Genomic DNA, 11,713 nt, shown 5'->3' with positions numbered 1-11,713 from the left:
ATATCGCCATCTCTTGGTTGTTATGTTGACAATAAAGTATACCGCTCAAAATATTATTCACCTCTATTTCAAAACCGAGCACTGGCACCTCTACAAATCCCTGCTTCTCTGTGCGAAGGGCCTATCTATTTAATTTCATGTTGAGTCATCATCTTCTTATTAAAAAGCACCAGTCGGAGAGCACCGCTGTCATTTGCATTCATTACTGTTAGTTTACATTTAGTATGACTTGACTGGATCTCTTTTACCATGAATTACAATGTCTAGTCAGTCCTTGATCTTTAAAGGTGCTCTGCATTTATGTTTTGCAGTCTTAGAAAGGGCTAGCGAGATACCATCTTGTTATATCATATTATGATTGTTTTGAGAAAGTGTTGTCATCCGAGATTTATTATTATTGCTCGCTAGTTGATTATGCCATTGATATGAGTAAACTTGAGACCTAAGTGTTATTGTGGATGTGGTTAGTTATAATCGTTGCTGAAAACTTGAATGCTGGCTTTACATATTTACAATAACAAGAGCAAACAGAGTTTGTAAAAGTTTTTCTTTGTCACTTTCAGTTTATCAACTGAGTTGCTTGAGGACAAGCAAAGGTTTAAGCTTGGGGGAGTTGATACGTCTCCGCCGTCTCTACTTTTCCAAACACTTTTGCCCTTGTTTTGGACTCTAACTTGCATGATTTGAATGGAACTAACCCGGGCTGACGTTGTTTTCAGCAGAATTACCATAGTGTTATTTATGTGCAGAAACAAAAGTTCTCAGAATGACCTGAAACTTCACGGAACAACTTTTCGGAGATAATAAAAAATCCTTGCAAAAGATGAAGGCCAGGGGCCCACCACCTGCCCACGAGGGTGGGGGCGCGCCCCCTACCTCGTGGCCCCCCTGGAGCTCCTCTGACCTCAACTCCAACTCTATATATTTGGTTTTGGAGAGAAAAAAAATCAGAGAGAAGGATTCATCGTGTTTTACGATATGAAGCCGCCGCCAAGCCCTAAAACCTCTCGGGAGGGTTGATCTGGAGTCTGTTCGGGGCTCCGAAGAGGGGAATCCGTCGCCATCGTCATCATCAACCTTCCTCCATCACCAATTTCATGATGCTCACCGCCGTGCGTGAGTAATTCCATCATAGGCTTGCTGGACGGTGTTGGGTTGGATGGGATCTATCATGTAATCGAGTTAGTTTTGTTAGGGTTTGATCCCTAGTATCCACTATGTTCTGAGATTGGTGTTGCTATGACTTTGCTATGCTTAATGCTTGTCACTAGGGCCCGAGTGCCATGATTTCAGATCTAAACCTATTACGTTGTCATCAATATATGTGATTTCTTGATCCTATCTTGCAAGTCTATAGTCACCTATTATGTGTTATGATCCATTAACTCCGAAGTGACAATAATCGAGATACTTACCGGTGATGACCATAGTTTGAGGAGTTCATGTATTCACTATGTGCTAATGCTTTGTTCCGGTACTCTATTAAAAGGAGGCTTTAATATCCCTTAGTTTCCATTAGGACCCCGCTGCCACGGGAGGGTAGGACAAAAGATGTCATGCAAGTTCTTTTCCATAAGCACGTATGACTATATTCGGAATACATGCCTACATTACATTGATGAACTGGAGCTAGTTCTGTGTCACCCTAGGTTATGATTGTTACATGATGATCCATTGCCTACAAGCTTTCCATATATTGTTCTTCGCTTATTTACTTTTCCGTTGCTATTGCTATCATCATTACAAAATACCAAAAACATTACTTTTGCTACTGTTACCTTTTGCTACCGTTATCAATACAATCATATTACTTTGCTACTAAATACTTTGCTGCAGATATTAAGTTTCCAGGTGTGGTTGAATTGACAACTCAGCTGCTAATACTTGAGAATATTCTTTGGCTACCCTTGTGTCGAATCGATAAATTTGGGTTGAATACTCTACCCTCGAAAACTGTTGCGATCCCCTATACTTGTGGGTTATCATAGACCCTGAGACCGATGCCGCCCCTGTGATCGACTACGTCGACGACGACACTTCTTCCTTTTTAACAGATCTTCCAGGCAAGCAAACCCCCCCTTGAGCATTCCGATATCGCCCATTTCTTTCCCTCTCATGCTTGCATTAGAACTGCTACTGGTTTATGTATGATCCTACTCTGATGCATAGCCTGGTTTTGTTACCTGCTTCCATACCTTACATGCTTATTCTAAACTGCTTAGTATAGGTTGGTTAGAGATCCATCAGTGGACCCCACCTTGTCCCAGTTGCCCCGCTTTATGTTTGATGACTCGATCAACATGATCGACGTCCAGGCCCCGACACCGCACATCGCCCCCACTAGTTGTACGACTCTGTAGAGTTACCATCGAGTGCCGAGGGAGGAACCTCATACATCACTCCTGATGAGATCTTTGTAGTGTAGCTATTCAGTCGTGCTCATCGAGGGTGATTACCTCCTTAACCACTTCCGATACAGCTCTGTCGTGCAACCCCTCAAGTGTGAACCACGAGTGTGGATCCTCTTACGTTCACCTTGATGATTACATCGAGTGGAATTCATCGGGGGTGATTCCTCGGGTTTCTCCCTTTATGTTTGCACACACGGATACTTGGACTTTACAACTGTTACTTGGAAAGGCGGGTCGACCTTGAGGGGTACTCGCGAGTGATTTGGAGACGGGTTGACCTGGAGGGTACCTGAGAGTTGAACACGAGGCGTGGCCGGGCATTCTTAGCCCTTGCTGCAAGTACTCGAGACGGGGCGACGGGGTCACATCTTTCGCGAGTCTCTGCTCGTGACCGCACTACCAACACACTAACAGTTTGGATATTTGATCCGAGGAGCCTCTGGCCCGATAGCACTAACCATCACGTGGGCATAGTATGGGCGTTCTGCATCGTATACATCAGCCGAAGCTTAATAGACATCAGCGACTGAGCGGCGCGCGCCAGGTTGGACTGGATCGCCTCGCCTTGTATAAAGGAGGCTAGGTCTGCTCACCGGCCACCCACACAACGTGTAGGAGTTCCTGGGGCGATGGCCCAAGACCCCTGGGGCCATAGGTTTAGTCCGACGTGCTGACCTCTCTATCAAGCCTAGGTCGGGTTGCAGCGTATTGTTTGGCCGAGGTCGGGCATGACCCAGGAAAGTGTGTCTGGTTGGAGTTAATCGAGCGTGGTGGGTAAGTTGGTGCACCCCTGCAGGGAAGAAAACATCTATCGATAGCCTGTCCTACAGTAGCGGACACTTGGAGTTGTATCTCGATCGATACAACTAGAACTGGATACTTGAGGTGATAACTGGATAGTATGGCTCTGGGATTGCTTTCTCGCAGGGAGTCGAGAAAGGATCTCTGGCCGAGGTTGATAACACTAGTACTACTTTATATTATGTTGATTTGTACTCTTCTAAATGTTGCAAGATGCTTGAAGATGCTAGTCTTCGATAGGCTAGGCTTTCCCCTTCTCTTCTGGCATTATACAGTTTAGTCCACAGATACAACCCATTTCCTTTGATACAGATGCATACTTAGTTTAAATCTGATGTAAGTCTTGCGAGTACTTTGGATGAGTACTCACGGCTGCCTTGCTACCTCTTTTTTCCCATATACCTGATTGTTGTGACTAGATGATGGATCCCAGGAGCCAGATGACACCACTAATGTTTACTACTAACCCGAGGGTGCCTACTACTACGTGGCGGCCGCTGACGATCTGGAGTAGTTAGGAGGCTCCCAAACAGGAGGCCTTGCCTTCTCGATCATTGTTGCTTTTGTGCTAGCCTTCTTAAGGCAGACTTGTTTAACTTATGTCTGTACTCAGATATTGTTGCTTCCGCTGACTCTTGTGTATTCGAGTACATGTATTCGAGCCCTCGAGGCCCCTGGCTTGTAATATAAAGCTTGTGTTATTTTAATTTGTGTCTAGAGTTGTGTTGCGATATCTTCCCGTGAGTCCTTGATCTTGATCGTTGATAACCCACAAGTATAGGGGATCGCAACAGTTTTCGAGGGTAGAGTATTCAACCCAAATTTATTGATTCGACACAAGGGGAGCCAAAGAATATTCTCAAGTATTAGCAGTTGAGTTGTCAATTCAACCACACCTGGAAACTTAATATCTGCAACAAAGTGTTTAGTGGCAAAGTAATATGATAGTAGTGGTAATGATAGCAAAAGGTAATGAATAGTCATACGTGCTTATGGAAAAGAACTTGCATGACATCTTTTGTCCTACGCTCCCGTGGCAGCGGGGTCCTAATGGAAACTAAGGCATATTAAGGCCTCCTTTTAATAGAGTACCGGACCAAAGCATTAACACATAGTGAATACATGAACTCCTCAAACTACGGTCATCCGCGGAAGTGGTCCCAATTATTGTCACTTCGTGGTTGCCGGATCATAACACATAGTAGGTGACTATAGACTTGCAAGATAGGATCAAGAACTCTCATATATTGATGAAAACATAATAGGTTCAGATCTGAAATCATGGCACTCAGGCCCTAGTGACAAGCATTAAGCATAGCAAAGTGCATAGCAACATCAATCTCAGAACATAGTGGATACTAGGGATCAAACCCTAACAAAACTAACTCGATTACATGATAAATCCTCATCCAACCCATCACCCTCGTCCAGCAAGCCTACGATGGAATTACTCACGCACGGCGGTGAGCATCATGAAAATTGGTGATGGAGGAAGGTTGATGATGACGATGGCGACGGATTCCCCTCTTCCGGAGCCCCGAACGGACTCCAGATCAGCCCTCCCAAGAGGGTTTAGGGCTTGGCGGCGGCTCCGTATTTGTAAAACGCGATGAATCCTTCTCTCTATTTTTTTTCTCCCCGAAAGCAAATATATAGAGTTGGAGTTGAGGTCGGAGGAGCTCCAGGGGCCCACGAGGTAGGGCGCGCCACAGGGGGCAGGGCGCCCCCCACCCTCGTGGCTAGGGTGTGGGCCCCCCTGGTCTTCATCTTTTGCAAGGATTTTTTATTATTTCCAAAAAGACGTTCAGTGAAGTTTCAGGTCATTCCGAGAACTTTTGTTTCTGCACATAAATAACACCATGGCAATTCTGCTGAAAACAGCGTCAGTCCGGGTTAGTTCCATTCAAATCATGCAAGTTAGAGTCCAAAACAAGGGCAAAAGTGTTTGGAAAAGTAGATACGACGGAGACGTATCAACTCCCCCAAGCTTAAACTTTGCTTGTCCTCAAGCAATTCAGTTGATAAACTGAAAGTGATAAAGAAAAACTTTTACAAACTCTGTTTGCTCTTGTTGTTGTAAATATGTAAAGCCAGCATTCAAGTTTTCAGCAAAGATTATGAACTAACCATATTCACAATAACGCATAGGTCTCATGTTTACTCATATCAATGGCATAATCAACTAGCGAGCAATAATAATAAATCTCGGATGACAACACTTTCTCAAAACAATCATAATATGATATAACAAGATGGTATCTCGCTAGCCCTTTCTGAGACCGCAAAACATAAATGCAGAGCACCTTTAAAGATCAAGTACTGACTAGACATTGTAATTCATGGTAAAAGAGATCCAATCAAGTCATACTCAATGTAATTCATGGTAAATGACAGTTGTGCTCTCCAACTAGTGCTTTCTAATAAGAGGATGATGACTCAACATAAAAGTAAATAGATAGGCCCTTCACAGAGGGAAGCAGGGATTTGTAGAGGTGCCAGAGCTCGGTTTTGAAATAGAGGTGAATAATATTTTGAGCGGTATACTTTCATTGTCAACATAACAACCAAGAGATGGCGATATCTTCCATGCTACACACATTATAGGCGGTTCCCAAGTAGAATGGTAAATTTTATACTCCCCCTCCACCAACAAGCATCAATCCATGGCTTGCTTGAAACAATGAGTGCCTCTAGCTAACAAGAGTCCCAAGGGGAGTTTTTGTTTGCAATTATTTTGATTTGATTTGCATAAAGCATGGGACTGGGCATCCCGGTGACCAGCCATTTTCTCGTGGGTGAGGAGCGGAGTCCACTCCTCTTGAGAATAACCCGCCTAACATGGAAGATACGGACAGCCCTAGTTGATACATGAGCTATTCGAGCATACAAAACAGGATATTTATTTGAAGGTTTAGAGTTTGGCACATACAAATTTACTTGGAACGGCAGGTAGATACCGTATATAGGTAGGTATGGTGGACTCATATGGAATAACTTTGGGGTTTATGGAGTTGGATGCACAAGCAGTATTCCCGCTTAGTACAAGGTGAAGGCTAGAAAAAGACTAGGAAGCGACCATCTAGAGAGCGACAACAGTCATGAACATGCATTAAAATTAATCAACACCGAATTCGAGCATGAGTAGGATATAATTCACCATCAACATAAATATTGTGAAGGCTATGTTGATTTTGTTTCAACTACATGAGTGAACATGTGCCAAGTCAAGTCACTTAAATCATTCAGAGGAGGGTACCACCCTATCATACCACATCACAACCATTTTAATAGCATGTTGGCCTTCAAGGTAAACCTTTATAAGATCCTAGCTAATCAAGCATGGCACAAGAAACTATGATCTCTAGTTGTCATTGAAAACATGTTTATTCATAATAGGCTGAATGAGGAACGATGAACTAATCATATTTACAAAAACAAGAGAGGTCGAGTTCATACCAGCTTTTCTCATCTCAGTCAGTCCATCATATATCGTCATAATTGCCTTTCACTTGAACGACAGAACGATGTGGATAACAATAATAGTGCACGTGCATTGGACTAAGCTAGAATCTGCAAGCATTCAATAAATAGGAGAAGACAAGGCAATATGGGCTCTTTTGTTAGATCAACAATAATGCATATAAGAGCCACTTCAACAATTTAATTATGGTCTTCTCCTATCGACCCCCAAAGAAAAGAAATAAAACTATTTACACGGGAAAGCTCCCAACAAGCAAAAGAAGAACATGAAATCTTTTTGGGTTTTTTTAATTACTACTACAAGCATGGAAATTAAAACTAGCTAAAAGCTACAACTATTTTTTTGGTTTTTCTTAAGGTTTATTAAGCACACAAGAAGAAAGCATGAAAAGGAAATAAACTAGCATGGACATTACAATGAAAAAGTATGAGCATCGACATCTAGCAATGAGTGTGTGAACATAAATGTAATGTCGGTGAGAAATACATACTCCCCCAAGCTTAGGCTTTTGGCCTAAGTTGGTCTATGGCCAAGGTTGGCCTGGCGGATATCCATAGTATGTAGTTGGGGTCGTACTGAGATGCAGCAGTCATTGCATCATGGGCTGCTGAGCTTGGAGGCGAGCTATCTCAGCTCTCCTCTTATACTCTTCCGCCTCCTCTCTGGTTATAAAATATCTCCCTTTTGCCTGAAAGTCAAAGAAAGTAGAAGCAGGGAGAGCGACGTGATAGGTGCGTCGTCTGTCAAAGATTAGTCGGTACTGGAGGAACTGATCGTTCCTCTCAACAAACTGATGCGAACCATAGGCGCCGCGACGGGCTCGCCGCGCCCCCCACCGAGCTTCCGCCCGGCCCCGCCCCGACTCCCCCGCCCGAAGGAACTGATCGTTCCTCTCAACAAACTGACGAACCATAGCCTCATAATCCAAATAAGCAGGAGGCAACTCAATATCATCTCATGTATGGTTATACCAAGAAAATTAGCTATGCGGTTGCATAAATTCCACCAAAGAAATCTCCATTAAATCTATTAAGATGCAACCTACGTGCAATAATGGCTCCCAAATTATAAGATTTATCTCCTAACCACACACACTCCTAAGAATACTGAGGTCAGGGACACACATGTGACATGCCTCATCTTTACCATTAATGCATCTACCTATGAAGAGAGCAAAATAATGTATAGCAGGAAAATGAATGCTCCCTATGGTAGCTTGTGCTATATCTCTAGATTCCCCCACAGTTATACTAGCAAGAAAATCTCTAAATTCAGATTTGCGAGGTTCCCTATACACTACCCCATTGTGGAAGTTTGCAAGCAGTGGTAAAATCCTCTAAGTCCATCGTATAAGATTTTTCATAAAGATCAAACATGACAGTTGGAGAATTGCGTGAAGATGAAAATTCAAACCTCCTCACAAAGGAACTAGTGAGATAGTGGTACTAGCGGCACTTTTCCTCCTCGAAGATCACAAGATCAGCGCTACGCAAATATGCGTTAAATTCTTCGTTGATTTCCGCTCAATCCATAAAGTCCTCTGAAGGCCATTCACAGGGCCTCACTGGAGCGTCCCTTGGTGGCTCATCATCAGCATTACGCATTGCAAGCCTGGGTTCTTGTTTCCTTGAAGTGCCACCTTGGTACATTTTCCTAAACATATTTCTTCCCTCTGAAAAATTACTGAAATTTTTAGTAACTTCAAAAATTTCTGAATTTTTTAGTGGCTTCAAATAAAAGTGAGCAAAGCTCAACAAAATTGATAGCAACAACTCCTACAAGTGCATAGAGCCTATATCATGCATCAAAGAACTACTTGGAACCAACATAAATTTGACATGCACAACTCAAGAACAGGGTCACCTAGGCAGCACAAAATTTGCAATGAATAAAGCACTAGAACAAAAACTAATTGGACCAACGGAGGAGTCACATACCAAGGAACAATCCCCCAAGCAGTTTTGTGAGAGGTGCTTTGAGCAAGGAGATCGAAAAATCGCAGCAAGATGAGCTCAGAACTCGTGCTTGAGCTAGATAATGGTGTTTGTGGGAGGAAGACGGAGTGTGTGGCTGCAGGAAATTAACCTGGGTGGTGGAGGGGGCGGCCACGGGGGCCACGAGGCAGGGGCCGCGCCCAGGTGGGTAGGTCGCGTGCCCAGGTGGGTGGCGCACCCTCCACCCTCGTGGCCAGGTGGATGCCCCCGTGTTGTGTTCTCAGTGCCAAATATTCTCAAATATTCTAGAAAAAATCATATTTAAATTTCAGGGCATTTGGAGAACTTTTTTTGGGTATTTTTATATTGCACGGATAAATCAGATAACGGACAGAAAATACTTATTTTTATTTTATTTAATATAAATAACAGAAAGTAAAAGGAGGGTACAGAGAGTTGTGTTTTCTAGTTTCATCCATCTCATGATCATCAAAAGGAATCCACTAACAAGGTTGATCAAGTCTTGTTAAAAACTCATTCCGAATAACATGGAACCGGAGAAAATTTTCGAATAACACTATGTTACCTCAACGGGGATATGCACATCCCCAATAATAAGAATATCATATTTCTTCTTGACAGTAGGAAGAGGAAATTCAAAACCTCCAAATATAATCGATGGAATTTTTCCAATAGAATTGATACTATGAACTTGAGGTTGTTTCCTCGGAAAGTGTATTGTATGCTCATTACCATTAACATGAAAAGTGACTTTGCCTTTAGTGCAATCAATAACAGCCCCTACAGTATTCAAAAAGGGTCTTCCAAGAATAATAGACATACTATCATCCTCGGGAATATCAAGAATAACAAAGTCCGTTAAAATAGTAACATTTGCAACTACAACAGGCACATCCTCACAAATACCGACAGGTATAGCAGTTGATTTATCAGCCATTTGCAAAGATATTTCAGTAGGTGTCAACTTATTCAAATCAAGTCTACGATATAAAGAGAGAGGCATAACACTAACACCGGCTCCAAGATCACATAAAGCAGTTTTAACATAGTTTCTTTTAATGGAGCATGGTATAGTGGGTACTCCTGGATCTCCAAGTTTCTTTGGTATTCCACCCTTAAAAGTATAATTAGCAAGCATGGTGGAAATTTCAGCTTCCGGTATCTTTCTTTTATTAGTAACAATTTCTTTCATGTACTTAGCATAAGGATTCATTTTAAGCATATCAGTTAATCGCATACGCAAAAAGATAGGTCTAATCATTTCAGCAAAGCGCTCAAAATCCTCATCATCCTTTTTCTTGGATGGTTTGGGAGGAAAAGGCATGTTTCTGAACCCATGGTTCTCTTTCTTTACCATGTTTCCTAGCAACAAAGTCTCTCTTATCATAACGTTGATTCTTTGATTGTGGGTTATCAAGATCAACAGCAGGTTCAATTTCTATATCATTATCATTGCTAGGTTGAGCATCAACATGAACATTATCATTAACATTATCACTAGTTTCAGGTTCATTACCAGATTGTGTTTCAGCATCAGAAATAGAAATATCATTTGGATTCTCAGGTGTTTCAGCAATAGGTTCACTAGAAGCATGCAAAGTCCTATCATTTTTCTTTTTCTTCCTTTTAGAAGGACTAGGTGCATCTATATTATTTCTCTGAGAATCTTGCTCAATTCTCTTAGGGTGGCCTTCAGGATACAAAGGTTCCTGAGTCATTTTACCAGTTCTAGTAGCCACTCTAACAACATAGTCCTTATTCTTACTATTCAATTCATTGAGCAAATCATTTTGAGCTTTAAGTACTTGTTCTACTTGAGTGGTAACCATAGAAGCATGTTTACTAATAAATTTAAGTTCACCTTTGACATTAGCCATATAATCACCCAAGTGTTCAAGCATATTTGAATTGTATTTCAATTGTCTACCAAAATAAGCATTAAAATCTTCTTGCTTCAACCATAAAATTATCAAACTCATCTAAGCATGGGCTAGCAAACTTAGTAAATGGGATTTCAGCTTTATCATATCTATAGAGAGAATTTACCTTTACTACCTGTGTCGGGTTATCAAGACCATGTATTTCTTCAATAGGTAATGGATTAAGATCATATGTTTCTTCAACAGGCGGTAAATTAAGACCATGTATTTCTTCAATAGGAGGTAAATTCTTAACATCTTCAGCTTTAATACCTTTTTCTTTCATAGATTTCTTTGCCTCTTGCATATCTTCAGGACTGAGAAATAGAACACCTCTTTTCTTCAGAGTTGGTTTAGGAATAGGCTCAGGAGCTGGCTCAGGAAGTGTCCAATTATTTTCATTTTTCAACATATTATTCAATAGAATTTCAGCTTCATCCGGTGTTCTTTCCCTGAAAACAGAACCAGCACAACTATCCAGGTAATCTCTGGAAGCATCGGTTAGTCCATTATAAAAGATATCAAGTATTTCATTTTTCTTAAGAGGATGATCAGGCAAAGCATTAAGTAATTGGAGAAGCCTCCCCCAAGCTTGTGGGAGACTCTCTTCTTCAATTTGCACAAAATTATATATATCCTCAAAGCAGCTTGTTTCTTATGAGCAGGGAAATATTTAGCAGAGAAGTAATAAATCATATCCTGGGGACTACGCACACAACCAGGATCCAGAGAATTAAACCATATCTTAGCATCACCCTTTAATGAGAATGGAAATATTTTAAGGATATAAAGGTAGCGAGATTTCTCATCATTAGTGAACGGGGTGGCTATATCATTTAATTTAGTAAGATGTGCCACAATAGTTTCAGATTCATAGCCATGAAAAGGATCAGATTCAACCAAAGTAATTATATTAGGATCAACAGAGAATTCATAATCCTTATCAGTAACATAGATAGGTGAAGTAGCAAAAGCAGGGTCAGGTTTCATTCTAGCATTAAGAGATTGCTGCTTCCATTTAGCTAATAACCTCTTTAGATCATATCTATCATTGCAAGCTAAAATAGCTCTAGCGATTCTTCATCCAGAACATAACCCTCAGGAACAACAGGCAATTCATATTTATTAGGGGGAGAGTCTTCATCA

The sequence above is a fragment of the Triticum urartu genome, chromosome 5 (genome assembly GCF_003073215.2).
Source record: "Triticum urartu cultivar G1812 chromosome 5, Tu2.1, whole genome shotgun sequence".
Taxonomy (NCBI): domain Eukaryota; kingdom Viridiplantae; phylum Streptophyta; class Magnoliopsida; order Poales; family Poaceae; genus Triticum; species Triticum urartu.
This window is presented reverse-complemented; position numbering follows the sequence as displayed.